Source organism: Hemiscyllium ocellatum, chromosome 46 (assembly GCF_020745735.1).
Source record: "Hemiscyllium ocellatum isolate sHemOce1 chromosome 46, sHemOce1.pat.X.cur, whole genome shotgun sequence".
Classification (NCBI taxonomy): domain Eukaryota; kingdom Metazoa; phylum Chordata; class Chondrichthyes; order Orectolobiformes; family Hemiscylliidae; genus Hemiscyllium; species Hemiscyllium ocellatum.
Window position 1 is genome coordinate 22,655,827 of NC_083446.1, and position 13,980 is coordinate 22,669,806.

Here is a 13,980-nt window from a genome sequence, read left to right on the forward strand (position 1 = left end):
GGACAACTTTTTCACGCAGAGTGTGGTGTATGTATGGAATGTACTGCCAGAGGAAGTGATGGTGGCTGGTACAATTGCAGCATTCAAAAGGCATCTGGATTGGTATATGAATAAAAAGAGTTTAGTGAGATATGGGCCAAGTGCTGGCATATGGGACGAGATTCGGAAAGGACATCTGGTCAGCGTTGGTCCGTTTATGTGTTGTACATCTCTAGGACTCGCTGGCTCTAAATGTGTTCCACTGTTCATTTACAGCCTGACATTTCAGTCTGTTTCCCCTCTTTGCCTTGGTCAGTTCTCTCTCAAAATCATGTAATTAGCTTTGTTACTGATGCTCGGGAGTGCTTTATGGTCACTTTAAATGTCATAATCACTTTGAATTCCGGTATAATTTCTTGGTGTGATATTACTCACTCAGCTTCATCACCCAATGTCGATCTGAGATAGTTACATCCTTAGCTATTCGCACAATATGTTATTCAAAGAAACACTGACAAAAACATTCAAGGAGGATCTCCGATAATATCAGTCCTGCCAATGTGTCTGTCCCAAATTATACAAAGATTGAAGTCGCCAAAAATTATCACACCATCTTTGCTGCAATTTCTAATGAATTCCTGTTTAGACCATAAGACATAGGAGTGGAAGTAAGGCCATTCGGTCCATCGAGTCCACTCGGCCATTCAATCATGGCTGATGGGCATTTCAACTCCATTTACCCGCATTCTCCCCGTAGCCCTTAATTCCTCAAGACATCAAGAATCTATCAATCTCTGCCTTGAAGACATTTAGCGTCCCGGCCTCCACTGCACTCTGCGGCAATGAATTCCACAGGCCCACCACTCTCTGGCTGAAGAAATGTCTCCGCATTTCTGTTCTGAATTGACCCCCTCTAATTTTAAGGCTGTGTCCACCGGTCCTAGTCTCCACGCTGAACGGAAAAATATTCCTAGCGTCCACCCTTTCCAAGCCATATATTATCTTGTAAGTTTCTATAAAATCTCCCCTTAATCTTCTAAACTTCAATGAATACAATCCCAGGATCCTCAACCGTTCCTCGTATGTTAGACCAACCATTCCAGGGATCATCCGTGTGAATCTCCGCTAGGCACGTTCCAGTGCCAGTATGTCCTTCCTGAAGTGTGGGGACCAAAACTGGACACAGTATTCCAAATGGGGCCTTACCAGAGCTTAATGCATGGATGAGCAATGAAACACTGCAAGGCAGCACAAAACTGTTCTCCTGCTTGTGTTTTTGACACATATCACCCAGAATTTTCATTCAGGCTGATTCAGCAGCTTAATCTGAGGCCACATGCATTCTCTGTAATGCCTTTGTTATCCATTAGTGTCAGGGGTCGCATCTTGCTTTTCCATTCTACTTGAGATATGTAAGGTAAATATTTACATTCCACCTTTTGTTCAAACTGTAATCGCGTCTGTCTGGTGACTAAATCTCATTTTCCTCTGAGTCACAAGTCTATTACCTTATTGTGGATACTTTGTCCATTACAAAGAAAAAATATCATTTCCTCTTTCCCACAATGTCCTGTCACAAACCGATTCACTGACGTACAGTTTTAGTTAAACTCTGTCCCTTCCTGTTCCTTTCTGCTTGTCTTCAGCCACATCCCCATGCTGCTCCGAGGCTTCACATTTTCATTTTGGATTTGAAAAGCTCGTTTCACCTGAACCTTGTACCTGCATCCTCTCTATCAGTTTAAAGCCATGCCCAGGAAACCTACCGACATGATTGGCCAGGACATTGCTCCCAGCAGTGTTGATTTTAATTCACTCATGAGATATTGTTGCCTCTGGCTGGCCAGCATTGCTTGCCCACCCTGACCAGCCTTAGAGCTGATTGGCTTGCCAGATCATTGCAGTGGGCATTTGAGCGTCAATCCCATTGCTCTGGGTCTGGATTCATATGTAGGCTAGACCAGCAGCCTATAACAGATTTCCTTACTGAGAGGGTATTAAGCAGTTAGATGGGTACCCCTGACACCGGCATTAAATTCTGGATGAACAGTCTAGTGACAGTAACACAAGGTCATTGCTTGGCCCATTGATTGCTCCCTCATCACTGAGTACTGATCCTAGTGCACCTTCTTCCTGACTGTGGTTTGATCGTGATGCCTTCCTGCACTCTGGTGATATCACCTAGTATCTCTCCATGTGATATCTGTCACTGTGAGGATCTAATTGCTGCCAGTGACTGCACCTTTTGCAGCTACCCCAGATCCGGAGCCAACAGAATTCTCCACTCCAGGGAGACACAGCAGCACAGGCCAGGGATGGGGACTGGGATTTTCCAGATCTCTGTGGGACTCCGTGCCATTCTCCATGTTTAATCCTCGCTGCATCAGTCTAGTTTCCCATCCTGTCTGTTTCTCTGTCTCCCCTAGGTACTCAGGATGCTCCTGATTCAGTAGAATTCCCAATTTCTGTTTTGTTCATCACCACTTTGAAGACAGTTGATCAGCCAGAGAGATGGAGAGTGAGATCTGGAGCCTTCAGTAAATCATGCAGTGAGGTAAAATCACTCACAGTGAACAGAGCAGAGAGCATTTAAGGGATCGAACTTTGTTCCAGAAGACATGACATAGATACAGTGTTGAAGAACGAATACAGAGCATGATAGTCCCAGGCTCAAACCCCACCCTCTTGTTCACTTTCATCTCTGCTGTACTGAGCCTTAGAACATAGAATATAGAACAATACAACGCAGAACAGGCCCTTCGGCCCTCGATGTTGCGCTGACCTGAGAGCTATTCTTTGCTCGTCCCCCTACACTGTCCTAAAATCATCCATGTGCTTATCTAAGGCTTGTTTAAATCTCCCCAATATGGCTGAGTTGACTAAACGCCCTTATCACTCACTGCATAAAGAACCTGTCTCTGACATCTGTCTTAAATCTATCACTCCTCAATTTGTAGTTATGCCCCCTTGTACATGCTGATGTCATCATCCTAGGAAAAGACTTTCACTGTCTACCCTATCTAATCCTCTGATCATCTTGTATGTCTCTATCAAATTCCCTCTTAGCCTTCCTGCGTCAATGTGAAAAGTTGACAGTTATCAATCCAGTTATTTGAAACCGACTCCAATGCTGACGACTCTCCCAATGTGTGAATTGCTCCAGTCTCGATAACATGCCCAATCTCAATAATCTCATCCTGCACTCAGTGCAATAATTCCTATTTCTGTAGTCTTGCACTATACATACAGTGCCCCCATCTCTGTAACATCATCCAGCCTGGACCAAAATACCTACCTGTGTACTTTCCTCAAGCCCCAAGGGAACATGATATCACGGTAACCTTCTGCAGGCAAGATCACATTCCTGCCTCCTGGCCTATAGCACCACACGACCTCAGTAACCTTCTCCCATCCCTACCAACCTTCTTATCTGTATAAACACCTCAGACCCTTTTCAAACCACAACAGCATTCCACATCCCTATTTGCTCGCCCACTCCCTACAGTCCTCCCAGCACCTCAAACACTCTCTCTCTTTGTGTAATTCTACAATTTTGGGGAGCACGGTGGCTCAGTAGTAAGCAATGGTTCCTCACAGTTCCAGGGACTCAGGTTCGATTCCAGCGTTGGGTGACGGTGTGGAGTGTGCACTTTCTCCCTGTGTCAGTGTGGGTTTCCTCCCACAATCCATAGATGTGCAGGTCAGGTGAATTGGCCATGCTAAATTTCCCATAGTGTTAGTTGCATTGTCGGAGAGAAGTGGGTCTGGGAGGGTTACTCTTTGGAGAGTTGGTGTGGACTTGTTCGGCCGAAGTAACTGTTCCCATGCTGTAGGGAATATAATCTAAACTCTCCCTCTGCGTTCCATATTACTGCACCTAAATATATCCCTCTATTCATAAACAGTCCCAAATCCTTCAAATCTCTGAGTCTCTGTGAACTCACACAGCTCCAAATACCTCCTTAACTAAGTAACCTCTTCCAGTCCTGAAACACTCTGAAAATGTGGACATCCTACAATCTTCCCTTTCTGCGTAATCTCAGGTTCCTGCGACACCCCCGATCTGTGGAACCAACTCCAATGCATTTGACTCTCTCGATCAGTTTCTACAAGACTTACTATCTATGTAACATCCTCAGGTCGCTATCCCCAGCCCTGTCAATGTAAGCTCCTCCAGTCTCCCCACGAATCTAATCATCTCCATAACCTTCTCCAGCTCTTACGCTTCTATCTGTATAAACGTTACACTCCCTTAGAACCATCCCTAACACAGAAACCTCCTCCAGTGAGTGCAATGCTCCATATCTGTGTTAGTGTTTCCAGGCTCTATTGCTGGTCCTGTCTCTGTAAGCTCTGACAGATTGTCCAGCTTTCCGGTCCATATAATTTCCAAAACCTCAGCATCCGACATCATCAAATGTCCTCATTAACTACAGCCTTCCATATCTCTGTTCGTGCCTCAATTCTATACAACTTCATAGTCTTTATAAATAGCGCCATTCCATAAAATACTCCCTCTCTGCGTAAATTACTCTAATCCTACACTGAGAAGCCTCATTGTCTTTTTGATCACCTGTGGTCCCAATTGCCGTCCACACACTACAACCACCCCCAGCCTGAACCTGTCCGCTGCCCGCACACCGTTGCCAGCATGATGCCCACGGCCGTCGACACACCATCCCCAGCCGGACCCTCACCGCCGGCCAACTCCGCCCTCAACCTGATCCTCACCGCCGTTCATCAACGCACACAGGCTTACGCTCACTTTCATCCACACATCGCAACCAGACTGACCCCCGTCGCCGTCCACGCACCTCCCCTATCTTGACCTGCACTGCCGTGTAACATCGCCTGCAGCCTGACACCCACTGCCGTCCACACACAGAATCCAGCCTGAACCTCACCACAGGCCACGCAATGCACCAGACTGGAGTTTTGCAGACTGGAACACCGCTCCCAGCCTTATGCTCACCACTGTCGACACACCTTCCCCAGCCTGGCCTCAACGCCATCCAACACCACCCACAGCCGGACCCTCACCACCCTCCAAACACTGGCCGCAGCCTGACTCTCCCCGCCATCCATCACCGCCCCCAGCCTGACCCTTACCACCATCCAACACCATCCCCAACTATACCTCACCGCCGTCCAACACCGTCCCCCAACCTGACCGTCAGGTCGCCCACACACAGCCCCCAGCCTGATCCTCACCGCCGTGCAACACCGCCCCCAGCCTGACCCTGACAGCAGTCTAACACCGCCCCAAGCCTGACATTCACAGCAGTCGTCAAAATGCCTCCAGCCTGACCCTCACCGCCGCCCACACACTGTTCTCATCCTGACCCTCACCGCCGTCCACACACCGCCCACAGCCTGACCAATGCTGCCGTCCACATACCGCTCCCAGCCTGACCAACACCTCCGTCCACACACCACACCAAGCCTGACCAACACTGCCGTCCACACACCGCCCCAGCCTGACCAACACTGCAGTCCACACATCGCCCCCAGTCTGTCCCTCACCACCACCGATACACCGCACCCAGCCTGACCCTTACAGCCATCCACCCACCGCCACCAGCCTGACCCTCACTGCTGTCCACATACTGCCCCCTGACTGACCCTCACTGCCGTCCACATACCGCTCCCCGCCTGACCAACACCGCCGTCCACACACCACACCAAGCCTGACCAACACCGCCGTCCACAAACTGTCCCCAGCCTAACCCTCACTTCTTCGACACACGACACCTAGCCTGACCAACTCCGCCGTCCACACACCACACCCAGCCTGACCCTCACCATCTCGACGCAACGCCCCAGCCTGCCCAATATCGCCATCCACACACCGCCCCCAGCCTGACCAACACTGCAGTCCACACATTGCCCCCAGTCTGACCCTCACCACTACCGATACACTGCACCCAGCCTGACCCTTACAGCCATCCACCCACCGCCACCAGCTTGACCCTCACTGCCGTCCACACACTGCCCCCTGTCTGACCCTCACTGCCGTCCACATACCACCCATTGACTGGCCCTAGGACCCGACGAACACCGCTCCCAGCCTGATCCTCACTTTTGTCCAAAATCACCCACAGCCTGATCCTCACCGCCGTGCAACACCGCTGCCAGCCTGACCCTGACAGCAGTCTAACAAATCGCCCCCAAGCCTGACATTCACAGCAGTCGTCAAAATGCCTCCAGCCTGACCCTCACCACCGCCCACACACCGTTCTCATCCTGACCCTCACCGCCGTCCACACACCGCCCATAGCCTGACCAACACTGCCGTCCACATACCGCTCCCAGCCTGACCAACACCGCCGTCCACACACCGCACCAAGCCTGACCAACACCGCCGTCCACACACTGTCCCCAGCCTGACCCTCACCGCCTCCACACACCACACCTAGCCTGACCAACTCCGCCGTCCACACACTGCCCCCAGCCTGACCCTCATTATCTCGACGCAACGCCCCCAGCCTGTCCAATATCGCCGTCCACACACCGCCCCCAGCCTGACCAACACTGCAGTCCACATATCGCCCCCAGTCTGACCCTCACTACCACCGATACACCGCACCCAGCCTGACCCTTACAGCCATCCACCCACCGCCACCAGCCTGACCCTCACTGCCGTCCACACACTGCCCCCTGCCTGACCCTCACTGCCGTCCACATACCGCTCCCAGCCTGACCAACACTGCCGTTCACACACCGCACAAAGCCTAACCAACACCGCCGTCCACACACTGACCCCAGCCTGACCCTCACTGCCTCCACACACCACACCTAGACTGACCAACTCCACTGTCCACACACCGCACCCAGCCTGACCCTCACCATCTCGACGCACCGCCCCAGCCTGCCCAATACCGCCGTCCACACACCGCCTCCAGCCTGACCAACACTGCAATCCACACAACGCCCCCAGTCTGACCCTCACCACTACCGATACACTGCAACCAGCCTGACCCTTATAGCCATCCACCCACCGCCACCAGCCTGACCCTCACTGCCGTCCACACACTTCCCCCTGACTGACCATCACTGCCGTCCACACACCACCCCAGACTGGCCCTAAGACCCGTCGAACACCGCTCCCAGCCTGATCCTCACTGCTGTCCACACACTGCCTCCAGCATGACCCTCACTGCCCCGACAAATTGCACCCAACATGACACTCAATGCCATTCAACACCATCCCCAGCCTGACCCTCACCGCTGTCCACACACCGCCCCCATCCTGGCCCACACCACCACTGACACATTACCCCCAGCCTGACCCTCACCACCGTCCACACACCGCCTCCAGCCTGACCCTCACTGCCATCCACACAGCTCCCCCAGCCAGACCCTCAATGCCACCCAACATCGCCCCCAAGCCTGACCGAACCACCGTCCGCACACCGCCCCCTGCCTGACGTTCACTGCCGTTCAAAACCGCCCATAGCCTGACGCCCACTGCCATCCACATACTGCCCCCAATCTGACCCTCATCATCATCCAAACACCGCTCCAGATTGGCGCTAAGCAGTGACGAACACTGCTCCCAGCCTGACCCTCAACCCACCCACACACCGTCCCCAGCCTGACCCTCACCGCCCTCCACACACAGTTCTCAGCCTGACCTTCACCATCATCGACACACCATTACCAGCCTGACCCTCACAGCAATCCACACACGGCCGCCAGCCTGACCCTCACGGCAGTCCAACTCCGCTACTAGCCTGACCCTCACCGCTGTCCAACACCATTGACAGCCTGACCCTCGCCACCTTCCAACCCCGCCAGCAGCCTGATCCTCTTTGCCGTCCATTCCTTCTCCAGCCTGACCCTCACCGCCGTCCAGCACCATCCCCAACACCACCCCCAGCCTGATCCTCAGGCCGCCCACACTCCATCATTAGCCTGACCCTCACCGCCGTCCACACGCCATTCCCAGCCAGACACTCACCGCCGTTGACACATCAACACCAGCCTGATCCTCACCACCATCCATCTCCGCCCGCAGACTGACCCTCACCTTTCCCAGCCTGACACTCACTGTTGACCATACACCATTCGCAGCCTGACCCTCACAGCCATCCTCACACCACCCCCAGCCTGACACTCACCGCCGTCCACTCACCACCCCCAGCCTGATCCTCACCATCGCCCACACACCGCCCCTGCCTGACCCTCATTGCGATCCACTCACCGCCCCTAGCCTGACCCTCAGCGCCGTTCAACACCATCCCCAGCCTGACCCTCACCGCTGTCCACACATCGTCCCCAGCCTGACCCTCACAGCCGCCCACACACTGCCACCCAGCCTGACCCTCACCATCGTCCACACACCACCCCTGCCTGACCCGCGTTGCCATCCACTCACCGCCCCTAGCCTGGCCCTCACCGCCGTTCAACACCGGCACAGCCTGACACTCGCCGCCACCTAACACTGCCCCCAGTTTGACACTCAATCCTGTCCAACACCACCCCGAGCTTGACCCTCACCGCCATCCAACACCACCCCCAACCTGTCCCTCACCACCGTCCAACACCTCCCCAGCTTGACCCTCACCACCGTCCACATACTGCCCCCAGCCTGAACCTCACTGTCGTTCAACACCACCCCCAGCTTGACCCTCACCACCATTCAGCACCGGCCCAACCTGACACTCACTGCTGTCTAACACCACCCTAAACTCTCCCTGACAGCTGTCCACACACCGCCCCCAACCTGATCCTCAACGCCATCCACACACTGCTCCCAGCCTGAACCTCAGCACCTTCCAACTCTGCCCTCACCCTGACCTTCACCACAGTCCAACACGATCCCAAACTGTCCCTCACCGCCGTCAAACACCGCCCCCTAGCCTGACCCTCACAGCCGTCCCACACCACCCCCCAGCCTGAAAAACACAGCCATCCACACACGGCCCCCAGCCTGACCCTCACTGACGTCCACACACAGCCCCCAGCCTGACCCTCACCGACTCCCTCACACTGCCGCAGCCTGATCCTCACTGCTGTCCATACACTGTCCCCAGCCTGATCCTGACTGCCATCCACACACTGCCATCAGCCTGACCCTCAGCGCCCCCGACTCACTGACCTTAGCCTGACCCCCACGGCACCCCCACATACCTCCCCAAGCCTGAGCCTCACCGCCGTTCTCGCAACACCCAGCCTGACTCTCACCTCCATCCACACAGCTCACCCAAGCCTGACCGTAACTGCCGTCCACACTCCGCCCCCCGAGCCTGACCCTCACCACTGTCCACACACTGCCTCCAGCCTAACCCTCACAGCCGTCCACACTCCGCCCCCAGCCTGACTCTCATGGCCACCCACACACGCTCCCAGCCTGACTCTCACCACCGTCCACACACCACGCCAAACTGTCCATCATCACTGTCCAACACCATCACATTCTGAGACTCACACCAGCCCACCCACCGCCACCCGCGTGACCCAAACCGCGTTCAACACTGCCTCCAGCCTGATCCTCACTGCCGTCCACACACTGCCCCCAGACTGACCCTCAATGCCGTCCACACACCGTCCCCAGCCTGACTCTCACCACCATGCGCACATCACCCCTCGACGGACACTCACCACTGTCGAACACCGCTTCCAGCCTGACACTCTCTGTCGTCCACACACCGACCCAGCCTGATCCTCACGGCCGTAGACACGCCATTCCCAGCCTGACCCCCACCGCTGTCCAACACTGCCCCACGACCTTGACCCTCACCGCTGTCCACACACCGCCCCCTGCCTGACCCTCATTGCCATCCACACACTATCCCCAGCCTGACCCTCAATGCGGTCCACACACACCGCCACCAGCCTGAACCTCACTGCCATCCACACACCACCCCCAGCCTGACTATCACCGCCATCAACACAATACCACCAGCTGGACCCTCACCGCCCCCAGCCTGACCGTCTCTGCCATCCACTCACCGCCCCCAAGCTGACACACACTGCTGGCCACACACCGCCCTCAACCTGACCCCCACTACCATCAAACACCAGCGTGACCCTCACCGCCATTCATCACCGGCCCAGCCTGACACTCACTGCTGTCTAACACCACCCCCAGCCTGTACCTCACCACCACCCACACACCGTTCCCAGCCTGACCCTCACCGATGCCCACACACTGTGTCCAGCCTGACCCACATCACCATCCACATACCGCCCTCAGCCTGACCCTCATCGCAGTCCACACACCGCCCCCAGACTGACAGTCACCGCTATCGAGAACGGCTCCCAGTCTGACCCCCTCTGCCATAGAACACACCTTCCCCAGCCTGACCCTCACCGCTGTTCAGCTCCACCCCCAGCCTGACCCTCACCACTGCCCACACACCGCCCCCCAGACAGACCCTCTCTGCCGTTCAACACAGCCCCCCAGCATGACCCTCACCACTGTCCACACACTGCCCCCGCCTGACCGTCAATTCCATCCACTCAACGCCCCTATCCTGACCCTAAATGCCGTTCAACACCGTCAGCAACCTGACCCTCACTGCTGTTCACTCACTGCCACCAGCCTGACCATCACTGCGGTCCACACACTGCCCCCAGCCTGACCCTCACTGTAGTCCACACACCACCACCAGCCTGACCCTCACTGCGGTCCACACACTGCCCCCAGCCTGACCCTCACTGTGGTCCACACACCGCCCGCAGCCTGACCCTCACCACCCTCGACACACCGCCCCTAGCCTGATCCTCAACGCCATCCAACATCACCCCCAGCCTGATCCTCAGCGCCATCGAACTCCGATACCAGCCTAACCCTCACCGCCGTCCACACACATCACTAGACTGTCCCTCAGCGCCGTTGAACACCTTTTGCCAACTGACCCCCAATGACGCATACAGTCCGTTCACAGCCTGACCGTCGCCGTCGTCCACACACCTTCCCCAGTCTGACCCTCACTACCATACAATGCCAGCCCCAACCTGACACTCACAGCCGCCCACACACCGCCCCCAGCCTGACCCTCATGGCCGTCCACACAACACCCCCAGCCTGACCCTCACTACTGTCCACACATCACCCCAAACTGCCCCTCATCACTGTCCAACACGCCCACATTCTGACCCTCACCACCGTCCACACCCCGCTCCCAGTCTCAACCACACTGACGTTCAACACCGCCCACAGCCTGACCATAACAGCCGCCCAAACACGCCCCCAACCTGACCATCACCATTGTTCACATGCCACCTCCAGCCTGACCCTTACTGCCGTCCACACACGGTCCCCAGCCTGATCCTCATCACAGTCCACACATGGTCCACAGCAGAATCCTCATTTCCGTCCACACACCGCTCCCAGATGGACACTCACCAATTTCGAACACTGCTCCCAGCCTGACCCCCTCTGCAGTCCACACACTGACCCCAGCCTGTTTTCCCCACTGTTCACATACCGCCTCCAGCATGACCCTCACCACCGTCCTCAGCCTGACCCTCGCTGCTGTTCAACATTGCCCCCAGCCTGACCCTCATCGCAGTTGACACACCACCCCCAGACTGACCCTCACCGCCGGCCACACACCACCCACAGCCTGACCCTCATGGCCATCCACACACCACACTCAGTCTGACCATCAGCGCCCCCGACACGCCACCCCAGCCTGACCCTCACTGCCGTCCACACATCGCCCCCAGCCTGATGTTCACCGCCGTCCAACACTACCCCCAGCTTGACTATCACCGCCAAGCACGCACTGCCACTACTCGCCGTCCACTCACCGCCCCCAGCCTGACCCTCACTGTCAGCCAAACACCACCCTCAGCCTGACTCTCACTACCATCCACACACCACCCTCAGCCTGACCCTCACTGTAGTCCACACACTGCCCATATCCTGACCCTCACTGCAGTCCACACACTGCCTCCAGCCTGAACCACACCACCCCCAGCCTTACCCTAACCGCCATTCAACTCACTGTGGTCTAACACCGCCCCCAGCCTGTACCTCACCACTGCCCACACACCACTCCCAACCTGACCCTCACCGCCGCCCACAAACTGTCCCCAGCCTGACCCTCACCACCACCCACACACTGTCCCCAGCCTGACCCTCACCACCACAGAAACACCATACCCAGCCTGACCCCCACCACCATCCCACACTGCCCACCCCAAGCTGATCCTCGCCACCACCCACACACCGCCCCCAGCCTGACCCTCACCACCGTTCAAAACAGTCCGCAGCCTGATACTCACTTTGGTCCATACACCGCCACGAGCCTGACCCTCGCTGCTGTTCAACATTGTCCCCAGCCTGACCCTCGCTGCACTCAACACACCGCCGCCAGGCGGACCCTCACTGTTGGCCACACGCCGCCCCCAGCCTGACACACACTGCCGTCCTACACCACCCCCAGCCTGACTATCACCGCCGCCCACACACTGCCACCAGTTTGAACCGCACTGCCTCCATCCTGACCATCTTTGCCAGCCACTCACCGCCCTCAGCCTGACACACACTGCGGGCCACACACCACCCCCAGCGTGACTCTCACTGCCATCCACTCACCGCCCCCAGCCTGACACACACCGCCGGCCACACGCCACTCCCAGTGTGACCCTCACCATCGGCCACACAGCACCCTCAGCCCTACCCTCACCGACGGCCACACACCGCCCCCGGCCTGACCCTCACTGCTGTCCACACACTGCCCCCAGCCTGACCCTAACCGCCATTCAACTCCAGCCCAGCCTGACACTCACTGGTGTCTAACACCGCCCCCAGCCTGACCCTCACCGCCATCCACACACGGCACTATACTGTCCCTCAGCGCCGTTGATCACCTTTTGCAACCTGACCCCTAACGGCACCTAGAGTCGGTCCACAGCCTGAACCCCGCCACCGTCCAATTACCTTCCCCAATCTGACCCTCACTGCCGTACAACGCCACACCCAACCTGACACTCACGGCCGTTCCCACACCACCCCCAGCCTGACCCACATCACGTTCACACACCGGTCCCAGCCTGACAATCACAGCCGCCCACACACTGCCCCCAGCCAGAACCTCACCACCATCCACACCCCGCCCCCAGCCTGACCCTCACTGTCTTTCAACACCACCCCCAGCCTGACCCTCACTGCCGTCCACTCTCTGTCCACTCACCCCCTCAGCCTGACCCTCACCATTTGCCAAACACCACCCTCAGCCTGACCCTCACTACCATCCACACACGGCCCCAGCCTGACCCTCACCGCCGTACAACATTGCCTCCAGCGTGACCCTCACCACCGACCAAACACGGCCCCTGGCATGATCCTCACTGCCGCACACACAACTCCCAGCTTGAACCACACCACGGTACAACGGCACACCCAGATTGACCCTCAACACCATCCACAGACTGGCCCCAGTTACGGTGACCCTAATCACCGTACAACATCGCCCCCAGCGTGACCCTCAGGGCCGTCCACAAATCGACCAAATCCTGACGTTCACTGCCGTCCACACACTGCCCCAGACTGGCCATCAGCATCATGGATCACCGATACCAGCCTGACTCTCAACCCCGCCCACACACCGTCCCGACCTGACCCTCACCAGCGTCTACACCCTGCCCCCCAAGCCTGACCCTCACCGCCGTCCACACACCACCCCCAGCCTGACCCTCACTGCCGCCCACACATCGCCCCACAGCCTGAACCTCACAGCCACCGACACACCACAGCCAGCCTGACCCTCAACACCGTCAATACACCACCCCCTGCCTGACCCTCTGCCATCCACTCACCGCCCCAGCCTGACCCTCAGCGCCGTTCAACACCGTCCCCAGCCTGATCCTCACCACCGTCCACTCACCACCCTCAGCTTGACCCTCACTGCAATCCACACACCGCCCCCAACCTGACCCTCACTGCGGTCTGCACATCACTCCCCAGCCTGTCCCTCACCTCCCCCGACACACTGCCCCCAGCCTGGCCCTCACTGCGGTCTGCACACCGCCCCCAGCCTGACCCTC